Source organism: Pygoscelis adeliae, unplaced genomic scaffold (genome assembly GCF_000699105.1).
Source record: "Pygoscelis adeliae isolate BGI_AS28 unplaced genomic scaffold, ASM69910v1 Scaffold218, whole genome shotgun sequence".
In the NCBI taxonomy this organism is placed as follows: domain Eukaryota; kingdom Metazoa; phylum Chordata; class Aves; order Sphenisciformes; family Spheniscidae; genus Pygoscelis; species Pygoscelis adeliae.
Genome location: NW_008825433.1, coordinates 359,185 through 371,589, shown reverse-complemented (window position 1 = coordinate 371,589; position 12,405 = coordinate 359,185).

The following is a 12,405-nucleotide window of genomic DNA, read 5'->3' as shown; positions in this document are numbered from 1 at the left end:
TTCCCCACCAGCCCCTCCTTGTTGGTGAGAACAAGGTCCAGCATAGTACCTCTCCTCATTGGCTTTCCTACCACTTGGAGCAGGAAGTTACCATCAACACATTCCAGGAACCTCCCGGATTGCTTATGCCCTGCCGTGTTGTCCCTCCAACAGATGTCGGGGTGGTTGAAGTCCCCCATGAGGACCAGGGCTTGTGAGCGTGAGGCTGCTCCTAGCTGTCTATAGAGGGCCCCATCTGCTTGGTCTTCCTGGTCAGGTGGCCTGTAGCAGACGCCCACCGTAATGTCACCTGTCCCTGCCTTCCCTTTAATTCTGACCCACAAGCTCTCAGTCGGTTCCTCATCCATCCCCAGGCAGAACTCCATGCACTCCAGCTGGTCATTGACATAGAGGGCAACACCCCCTCCTCATCTCCCCTGCCTGTCCTTCCTAAAGAGCCTGTATCCCTCCATCCCAACACTCCAATCATAGGAGCCATCCCACCATGTCTCCGTGATGCCAATAAGGTCGTAGCCCTGCAGGCATGTGCAAGTCTCTAACTCCTCTTGTTTATTCCCCATGCTATGTGCATTTCCATAGAGGCATTTAAGTTGGGCCGCCAATGAAGCTGTCTTACAGGCTGGAGTTCCTTTGTGCTGCTGTCCATTTTATGCATTTAGTATCTAATTCTGTAAAATGTTGAATACCACTGAGATGGGCTTACAATTTTCAACTCTCAAAGCCATTTCAAAACCTTGAGAGATTAGGCCCTTGGGAGACAGACATACTAATAAAGTGATGGCAGCATGGAAACCAAAAAGAAAAAGAAAAAGAAAAAGTCAGTTCTAAACAAAACCATTTTGGAGTATATGGAGAAAGTGCCTTGCTAAACAGTCATCCTGGAAATTCCTAATGGGTCAATCTTTACCCCACTAGCAGACTTACTTTGCCATCTTGTTCTAACATCAAGATAAGCTACTTTGCATGACTGTTGTCCATCATATGAGTTTATACCACTGTAGGTCAGCTGTGATGACAATTGTACATTCACAAAATGGAGAACACTCAGATGTTAACAGAACAGCGTAGTGGCAAGTTATTACTGTCTCAGCCTGTCCCCTGTTTGATTAAATATACGAGACCCACAGTGTTTTCTAGCCAGAAGGCAAGTGCTTTCCATAACTCTGCAATAGGGATAAAGCACAGACTTTAACAAGTAGGAACTGCTACACGCAAACATAATGAGGAGCCACAGGGAAAGTTCAGACACATGAAAAAGAGGAAACTTTGAGTTAAAAACAAAACAAAAAAAGTCTAGAATTGTCAAAATGCTGCTTTTGGTTAAATAACCAATAAAGAGCTTTTCCAACCTAAATGATTCTATGATTCTATAATGTGATAGGATTTTTTTTAAAGCAGCAGTGATTTAAAGCAGCATGATTTTCCATCAATATATTTGTTTTGGCTAGACATGTACCAGGCTGAATCTACAAGAGTTTACACCTGATCAGAGCTGGGCCAAAGACCTCTAGGACTGCAGGAAAGCAGGAACTTATCATCATCACCCGAACCTCTCCCTCCTGTGAGGGAAGTGCCGGCTGAGGTACTATGTGCTCCATTTCCACAGGCAGAAACTTTGGTCAGAAAATGCTTTTCAGCATTGAAACTTCCACAACAATAAGTGTGGAAACATTATTTCCAGTAAACTGCTCCATGCAGCAGTTCAACTTGTTATCAAAAATCAAAACTACTTTTGTTTCCAGCAGCCCAAAACCTAAACATTTTGCCTCAGGCCACCAGAGAGGGTGAATGGGAAGTCAGTCTCAGAATGAAAACTGTGAGGATTTTGTTTTTTCTGATGAGAAATAGAAAACATTTCAGACAGAACTATCCTTTAAATGTAAATAAAACAATTAGTTATAAACCCAATCTTCCTTTTTTTTAAGAATGTATTTTCTTCTTTTATCAGCCAAGCCTGTGCTCCAGCAGATACGAGTGTCATATTGTGCACAAGAAGATTATTTCCTGCCTTGCTAATATTAAAGCTGCCTTTAGATGCACAGCATGAAAACATCTCCATTAGACTGTTTATCTGGAGAAGAAATATAAGCCTATTGGCCAGTTTTCTGCAGACTCCCCTTCTCTTTCAGCAATTTCAGGGCTTGTAAGTCCAAGCCTACCAATGAAAGACAGTCTGTTTGCTTGTTCCCTTGTCTAAACTATAAAAATAAATACATTGGAGAAAGCAGGCCTTTCTGGCATAGCTTCTCATAGTTTTCTACCTGAAAGACTGTGCTGACTCTTGGTGGCTAGAGAAAGAGTCATTCTTAAAAGGTTCCTAAACACATGCATTCCTAAAACATACCTAAAACACCAGTCAAATTGTGACCTTCGAGCAATCAGGACAGCAGAGCACTGGATAAAGAAAGTCAGCAGATAGCTAAGAGGGTGAAAATGAGCAGACAATTAGTTGTCCTGCAAGAAGCTGCCAGTAGCCATGGCCCACAAAAAACTGAGCACTGTGAAATGCTCACGATCTTGAATTGAAATGTTTCACATGCAGAAGGGTTTCTCCTGGTGTAACTCAAGGCAGTGGTCAGCAGAAAAAACTTTTCAAAAACTTTGGCTTAGGTCATTCTTGTAAATGATGATGCCAATTATGTTGTCTCCACATTCAACAAACTCAGTTTATTCACATACAAACAGATTTTTTTGCATTAAAATTCCTTTTCTCCCTCTCTTCTTGTGTAGCATGGGCTATTTGTTTTTTCTAACTCTGTAAATTCTAAGGACAGGTATCTTGGATGAACTATGGCTTCTGTCCCTACATGCTTTTCTGTTCTCATAACCTCTTTTTATTCATGCTTTTATCACTTTTGGAATAATTTACATTCCTTCTCCACCAGTCCTCATTTCTCTTTTCCATCCAAGCCCTTACACATCTGCCTGTTTTGTGTTTTGCCTTCTGCATTTCTTTCTTAGCAGCCATCCATTCTCATACAGTCAATTTCTCTGGGGATTTTCCCATGTTTAGACTAAAGGAAGCCAAATATAATCTTGGGATTTGCTGCACAAAATGGTTCTGAAAACTTGCAGTTTCTATTATCTTCAATAAGAAATGAGCCTGTTTAACAGCTCAGGATTTCAGATCATTATTGCTTTAAAAAAGATCCTTATCCGTGGAATCCTAAATGCATACCTGGGAGAGCGTAATCCTACAAAATCTGAGCATTCTCAGCTCAGATATAATTTGCAGTATGAAAACATCATGATCAAAAAGGTAGTTATTAAAAAAAAAAAAACAGTAAGCTGAGAATGCTGTGTTAAAATTCACCACCTACACCGGTTTCCTTTTTGTGATTCCTTAAGCATGCAGTTCTCCAGGTGCTGTTTCTATTTACTGTGTCTCACTTCGTTCATTGTTTACCAAGTGCTTACAGTTCAGATCCCTTTTGGTGAACTTTTTGCAACCATGTGCTTAGCTGTGCTCTTTGCTTGCACAGATTTTCAAGTATCTTGTCCTCCAAATAGACAAATTTTGAGTATATAAAAATTTCCTTGGATTCTCAATAGCTTGTTTCTAAGAAGAAATGTTCACTTTACTATTAATTAAGCAAGAGCACACTAGCAGCTGCTTAAAACAAGTGGAAAGCACACACTGGACCTTTCTGAATGGGAAGTACCCGGAAGAAAACTGAAGGGCAGCGTCCCTGAGGGAGCAAGTCTGCATGGAAGCATTTACTTAGGTGTGAGACAGTCCTACAGTTTTTAAGGCCAAAAGTTACTGCATTCCCCCATAATTTTTTCCTATACATATAGAGAGCAAACATGGTTTAATGATGAGAGCATCGGGACCTGTGTCCTGGCTTTGGTATTGATCTGTTTAAGCCTCCTTGCCTCTGCTTCTTACATACTCCTTCGAGTTTATCTTGCCATGGTATCCAAGCGCCTCCCGCAACAGGAGACATGAAGTCTCTGCTGAGCATTACAGAACCAGCAGCATGTCTTCATTCTGGAGGTAAATACTCTGCAGGGTCCTGAGGTTTTAAGTTTAATTAATTTACCATGCTCTATCATCCACCTTCCATCCATTGTGTTTATTTAAAAAGTAAAAATCATCAGGGCAGAACCCAGCTGCACTTTGTGTTTGTAGAAAGACTTTCAGTATTTGTTAATGAGATCGAAACCCCCATGTTTTATGATGAGGACAGAAGTGTAGAATGTATATGTATAAAATATATTTCAGGACGTGTGACCACCCTTTACTTTCTCTTTGTTCTATCCTAAAACTAGATCTTCACACCCTATTTCAGTCAGCCCTGGACCTGCAAAGGTTTTCATATATGCTTAATTTTTAGCACTATGAGTAGCTTCCGTGTTACTAAAGTAACTCGCCGTCTGCAGTTATATAAATGAGTAACACTTTGCAGGACCAGGGCCTAAATCTTCAATAATACATGGTTTCCTCCTTTAATGCTTTTATTCTTCCAAATTATTCTTTAATTCTTCTGTTTTTCAGCTCTCATCAGTATCATCAGACGACCAGTGTGGGACTGATTAGCACATGAAGAAGCCTCATTAAAGTCTAGCTTTATGTTCTGCATCTAATTTAATCCTAGAAGTGTCTTATAAACCTATGTTTAACTTTTCATCAGATCAATTTTTCTCATTTTAAAGTTCAAAGGTTTTATCCCCCAGTATTCATAACAGGAAATATTATCTCTTCAAAGCAGATAATAGCCATGGACAGGCTCACTATTGTACCTCTTGGCACTTTTGGGGAATTTAACAGCTCCACTGTGTGTAGATACATACTTTGCACTAAACTTCCCTCTCCGGTGTCAAGTGGGTATTAGACATTGCATTCATGTATACTGTTATTTTGTGCAGGGTATTTGTGGGCTGTTTAATAGTCATAGTATTTCACTCTAGAGGTGACTGCACTTAAGGTATGCTTGGAATGAGTGCATGTCTGTATGCTATGCTTTGCTGTTTTGCAGGAATAAAGATGTTATAGATGCTATATAGCAATGTATTTGAAAAGAGCTTTAAATACAATCTAGCAATTTTTATCTTGAATGGATTTACAAGATTAAAAGCTAGTTAGAGAGAAGATCATAAGCTAAGATACAATCATAGGCTAAGATAGGAAAAAAGGAAGTGAGAGGGAAAAGATTATGGAGATGAGGCACAAACAAATGGGCTAGAGTTACGGAAAGGCAGCACCCAGTAGCTGAAGTTCCAAATAAGAGACAGATTCTTGTTGCTGCACTGCTGAGATTATTTGATAATAACAGTCAGTGTGTTAAAGAGCAGAGAGATCCAGAGTCATTTTATTGGCAGTGTGTGCAACAAAAGGAAAGCAGGCAAACGTAACCATCAAAGTCTTTGCAGGTGAAATCATGAGTACAGTAAAAGAGTATCATCAATTTAAAAAATATGTAGAGCACTAGGTAGGAATCAGAAAAATAACAGGATCTCCAGAACCTGGATTGGACAGCAAGAGATAAGAACATGAAAGTCGAGACATCAAGGAATTTAGAATGAAGATTTGAAAGGGAAAAGCAGGAATATGGAAACTTCTTTAAAGGAAAGGAGGGGAAAAATCAAAATCAGAGAAACTGCAAAGGAACTTGAGGGACTTCAGAGGAAAGAGATGCATAGCAGATGCTCAGAGATGAACAGTGCATAGGAAGCAGTTCTGCATATGTAATGCCACACATGTATGTATATGTGAGTATATAACATATTTCTGAGTACGTAACACTACCTTCCTAGTGCAATCAGAGAATGGTCTAGCAGGCAAGCAGACCGCAATGACACAGAGAACAAGAGAGGGAGACTTTCCAGGTGAAAGAAAGAAGTGTGTAGAGAAAGTAATTAGAGTAATATGATAGTGGCAGGAAAAGTCATAGCTAAAGGGCCTTTTTTGAAGCAGTAAGCTGTTACTTACCAGAGGGGAATATGGGTAACAGAGATTTGGAGATACTGAGACATTTGGATATGATAGAACTTAATCAAAAGAAGAGGAGAGGCACAGATGTTAATAAAAGGGATCTTGGAAAAAAGCTTCCCAAGAAAAAGTGCTGTTCATGTCTCGCACTCCACAAAGAGGTAAATGAATACTGGAACATACAGAAAAGAAAACCAGATAATGAGGAGGAAACGGGTCAAGAAACATGCAGCGACTAAACTCAGTAGGTGAGTGGAAGCACATGAATGTTCCTCTAAACATCAGTCAGGAGGAATATTTATACAAATTACTCTGTAGAGAAATATCGTATTTCTAAAATGTTGAAAGAAAATCTCATCTGTAATTGCAGAAGTTACTCCAAACAGGAATACAGGCTAGGAGGAAGCTGTGCCAGCCAGAGAACAGTTTATGGTATAGCTTGTTAATTGTTCCTGTGTCTGAGAGAAGTCAGTCATGATTCTGCTTTTCTCAGCATCTGCTCTATCAGCCCAGCCTCCTGAGTTTTAAAAGGTATTTATTGCTTTCAAACCTCATAAAAAGAATATATTCTTTTATTTACCCATAATATTTTTTGTCTGGGTACTAGGTAGCCCCATACTTAATCCTTACCAATGGTTTGTGTTCTGCAGTGGCAGGGTGGAACAACCACCTCTGAAGCTCATTCCTTTTCCTGTATCCTATCTGGAGTCTGGCTGAAAATACGTTTGCTCCTGCTACATATTTGTGACTCCTATTTATAAAAATAGAAGTTTAGGGATTTTTTTTCTCTGAGATGTTCATATTCCACATCACTGACTAAGTGACCCCTAGCTATGCTTCTGTGTTATTCTTACGTATCATTTCAGCTGGGTTTTAATGGGTTACTACAGTGAGATAGCTATAATTTTCCATAGCACCACCAGAAAGTTACTGAAGGTAAAATGTCCCAAAGACATGATGACAGCTTGTCCATGCCAACATGCCTTCAGTCCTGAGGCTGAGCTCATACAAATAATTTATACATTTAGGGGGATATTGCTCCTCACTTTCAGGGACAAGCTTCAACCTGTGCTATCTTCCAGGGGGAAAATTAGTAGGAAGAGTGTCTCAGGAGTGCTAGGCAGGTGTATCCTGCTACCAGGAGGCTGAACCAGAGAGTGAAGACATTCCAACAGAGAGACGGTGGTTACACTGACACCTCGTGACAGTAACCACACAGGCACGTACATCAAAAGGAAAATACCTCAATCTGCGCAGTCTGGTTTCTCACTATGCATGATGTGTCATATTCACTGCAGTCTCAGTATAGTATTGATCTGTTACCATTCTCCTGTCTCCTCACCCTTATCCTCCTTCTCAGTGCAGGGCAAAACCCCATGACTGATTCTTCCATTGTACTTTTCTCTTCTCCTAAATGGCTTCCTTCGGTCCACACGGTGCTTTCCCATTTTTTACTGTACTGCCACCTCTCTTCCTCCAAGTGCCAAAAGGAGACTCAGCTGCCATTTTCTCCCCCCTTCACATAACAGAAGGCTTGATTTAAACTTTGTAGAAAACCTAGTTATTAGGTTGTGTGTTTGAAGGCTCCTCTTCACAAACACAAACGAGCACAGAAGTACAATGCCAAGCAGGGGAACACCAATAACTTGATAAGAGAAAGGGAGCCCCCTGCCCTGGCTCCTCCCAGGAGGAGTGATCAGCCCCACTGTCCAGGTGTGAAACCCATCAATATGAATCAAGAGGAGCAGCTCCTCAGATTACCTTACAGACCGCGGGGGTGGCAGTTACTGCCTAAAGGGGTACAGGATTCGTTATGGGATGCAGGGGAAGAGCATCTTAGGATTGCACAAGATTTATTATAGGAAGCTTAGGGGAGAAAACAAAGATAGGGAAAGGGATGGATCAAGGCAGTCTGGGGAAAAACAAGCATAGACAAGCAGAGAGATACAGGGATAAAAGGGGCTGATCGCATGTAAACAGGTTGCTGGTCAGTACGCTTATCCGGCCATGCCCTGCATCTGATCACTGCAGCCTGTCTTTATGAAACTCCTTTTCTATTTTCCTGGGTGAGGAGACTCTACTTTGTGTGCATGTGTGTGTATGGCAGTCCAAATGCACCTGCAGTACCAGCAGCTGGAGAGACTGGAGCGCATGAGTGGTCTAAGTGCCAGCAACCAGAGTGGAGACCACAAGCCATAGACACCCGTGAGTCCATAGTACCAGCAGCTGAAGAGACTGGATGGAGAGCACGAGTACTCTGTGGTACGTATGTCAGTATGAAACTGCTAGTAAGTATCAAGCTGAATCATCTGGTGAGTAGGATAAGAGGCTTGGGAGCCAAGTATCGAAACAGCCACAAGTCTGGCTGCATGTGGGAAAGACCAGAGGGCCTGAGTGCTGGCTACTGGAGGGACCAACAAGTCCAAGCAAATTACTGGAGAGACCATGAGGTCTGGGGTCAGCTGAGACCCACTCACATATGCATGTGCATCCATGAGGCAACTGAAGACTAAAGGATCCAAGGGCCAGCTACTCAATAGACAGTGCCCAAGGCCATCCATAGTGTATGTCTGTACACATGCTTGTGTGTGCAAGGGGATCTGAGTACCAGCGACTGGAGTGGGACTGGGGCTGGCATGCCCAGGTATCAGCAACTGGGGAGACCTCAAAGCTGGGTGCTAGCTCCTGGGCAGACTGAGTGTCTAAAATCAGCTATTCGAAGGATCCATATTGTATACATGTGTATATACATACATAAATTTTCCACTAGAAGACTTCCATCTTGATCAGCCAGAGGAACAAGATGAGGCCATTGGTGCTGTTTACATTTGTGCTGTGTTTTCTATATGTGTTGATCTATGTAGCCAGTCATGTGCACATGTACATGTGGGAATGTATGCTCAGCCTTGCTACTGTCCAGAACTAGGAAGATGGAGCCGCAGCAGCCTTGCCTCAACAATCCTTCCACTAACCTCCATGCAGAGACATCTATAGAGGGCATGCTGTACCCTACACTCCCAGCTAGAAGAATCAGTGTGCAGCAAGTCCAGTGCATCAGACTCACGACAAGTGCTAACCAGTTATACACAGGCAGTACCACACATCTGGCTATTGCACACAGGCAGTGTATTTGCACATGAACAGTAGCCACTGCTCCTTATGCCTGCAAAATATCCTTTGTGGTTTTAATTTGTAGTCAGAACTTGTCTACCTTTACACAGATCCACATTATATGACACACTTGATGTTTCCAGGACCATACTGACCGAGGACATTTTCCCAGAGCAATGCTGATCCACATACAAAGCCTATAGATGAAATGTTATTTTGATATCAAGCATAAAAGAAGTTTTAGGTTCTGTCTGATATTGTTTGTTTCTTGTATTTACTGAAGAATACGTGAGGACAAAAATCAAATATGTAATCTCTGGTATGTGCTTTCTGGTCATCTTTGTCAGCGGGCTTTATAAGGTAATTTGAAGACTCATCATGCAAACTGAGATTGTTTCATAGTTTCTAGTGAAAATGGTTTAGCCACATCTCCATTTAATTTCCTGTCTTCCAGCCTCAGCAAAATTCCTTCACTCCAAATCTCTCTAACTATGTATCTAAAATTTAGAAACCTTGCTGGCCATTATCCTTCACACTTCCATATGCCCACATTGTGATCTGAACCAGAAAAAAGAAAAACTTTTTTCAAAAGAAAGGTCATTGTAGAAGAGCTCAAAGTTGTGCTGTGATATTGTTTGAAGTTGCCTACTGAACTCACACATCCCCAGTGCTTCAGACACAGGGGTTATGTAGGATTTTTTAAAAAAAGAAACTCCACTGTTGAGAAGCTTTTTCTAGCTTTGATGACAACTCCTCTGAAATTGCTTATTTTTCAGATCAGTGGAGAGTGATACAGAAGGTCTTGGATCATTACAGAACATGAAGATCCTTACACATCTGAGCATATTGCAAGTGACAGCAGAACATAGAGTGAGCCCCCAACAACACTGTCGGCAACCAGAGTTAAGAAAATAACATTCACTGGAATTTTCCTTACTTAAAGACGTTTTCTGACTTATTTATTGACCCAACACTGTTGTATGTTTAAAGCAGTCAGAGACGTATTACATCAGCCCTAGTGCTTGATGCAGAAACACAGGGAAAAGATCATCCAAGGAACCACATTGATGATCAGGTCAACAATTCAGTCTGCATACAGATGTAGATTCCACCTATCTTAACAGCAGCACTTTTCCAATCCCTCCATCCAGGAGGAGGCTTCTGTAGGCTCAGGGGTCTGCAGTCAAGGAAAAGATGGGAAACAAAAAAGTGCACATTGCAGCCCTCCCATAGAAATAGGAACTGTTAAAGCTCAAGGCTCTGAGGCTAGCTGCAAGCACAGCCACACCATAAAGAGGAAAATGGACATTCTGGAGCCAGCTCAGAGGTAGCGCTCCCACGGGCATGCTGCCGCCATGCTGCGCAGGTCAGCTGAGCGGCAGCAAATTTACCTGCTAAGGGTACGCAGCAACAAGCACAACAAACCTCACACTGTTTGTTTCTTACTTTAAAAACCCCAGCTCTGACATTCACAGCTCGCATGTGATGGATTTTGTCTTCTTTTTTTTAAAGAGAGTCTCTGAAACTTACCACCTAAAAGTTTGAAATTTTAGCTACCAAAGGGATAAGAAATCTTTCTTCTTTCTCTTAAAGGCAACGTTTTAAATATATTCCCTTCATTGTCAGGACATTTGGCACATGATTTCTGACTGCAAAATTCAGGTGTTACTGAAGTTTCCATGCTAAGCAGTTTTGTACAGTGCCTGCCCAAAATGCTTTTCTTGTGGGAGAAGGTGAACTGCCTCACTGGAAGTCAGCGACCCCGGGATACCAATTAGCAGAGAAGCTGCTTGATTTTCACTAATACTGACCCACTTCACACCCAAGCAAGTGGAGGCAAGTTGCTGTAGTCACATCAACCACTACAGAGTGCAAGTCCACATATAATACCTTCCCAAATCTTTAAGCAGAAGTTTGTTGTTTCATTCTTGAAATGTCAAGCTGAAAAGCTCACCATAGGCTACATCTAAAATAAGGTCATCCGTAGCACAGCAGCATTGTTTCTCCTCCAGTGTGCCCTTAGAGCAGAGCACAGAGCACACAGCCTGCGAAAGGGCATATAGGTGGCACATCTGTGGTTCCCTTATTTGTGCAAGCACCTTGAAAACTCCAGCCTTCGGCAGGCAGCTGTGAGCTGGGGAGAGAAGGGGACCACCTACGTGAATGATATGAAAAGCCAGTAACTGTTTAATAGAAATGACTGGAGAATAAAAAACCTGAAAAGTTACACATAACTAAGGCAAAATCCTGAGAGTCAATGGAGCCATTCCTGGGAGAAGTGTGAACACAGTTTGGTGCTATAAAAGATTTTCATTGACTATTATGATCATCTGGTCTGACCTCAAGGTGTCATCTTAAATTCTGGTTTCTTTTCACAGCACCCTCCCATTTTGCTTCTTTCCTAATGACTTCATTTCCACTTTAGAAGTTCAGCTAGCAGCTTGCAGAATGGGCCATTTCTTGTTTCCATTTATTCAAATAAGTAAGAAGTTTTTAGTAAAGTCTAGACCACCCCACAGCCTCTGGGTTTTCTTGTCCAGGAAAAAGATGGTTGTTGACCCACTTAATCCACCTTCACAAAGGGGAGGGAGATTTGTTTTTATTTTCTTTATACTTGTAATCTTTCCCTCATCAAATTGCTTTCTGGGAAGATGATCAACAGAGAAGAGAGAACTATGGCACCTTGTGATTGATTACAGCTTTTCTCCCAAGTTGCTCTACTCATCTATTTCATATGACATTTGCAAAAGCTAACATGATGTTAAATTCATCAGTTTCTAGAGAAAGAAAATGTCTAGCAATGAGAGATCAATTTGTTTCATCAAAAATAATTCTATTTCTTCTCAGTCTATCTTGGGAAACATAATGAACACTTTAAAACACTTTCCAAAATATTTCTCAGACATATTTACTATGTTATATCACATAAGAAATATTTAGTTTTGCTTATTTATCAGCTGGTACTGTTTCTGAGCTTTTATAAATCTGTTTTTTCCAAAACTTTCCTTTAAGTGACTCCACAGACACCTGTATAGCACACACACATTCCCATTTACTGCACAAAGCCATAGAAAAGCTGACCAAAACAACAATTTATATTTACTTGTTTTAGGGCTGTGTTGCATCCTTAACAAAAGATAGTATAGTTCTGCGCTGCTTCAGAGGCACCACAGGAGGGAACTGCACTGCAGGCTGGTGGTTATTTACTGTAAGCATACATGTAAGCTAGCAGTAAATAACTACTCAGATGCTCAAGTCCAGTAAGCATCAATTGTGCTGGCTCATACACTGGCAGAAAATACAAAGTTAAAGAATTATCCTGTACCTGTCTTTTCCCAGACCATGCCTTGCACCCCTGCAGG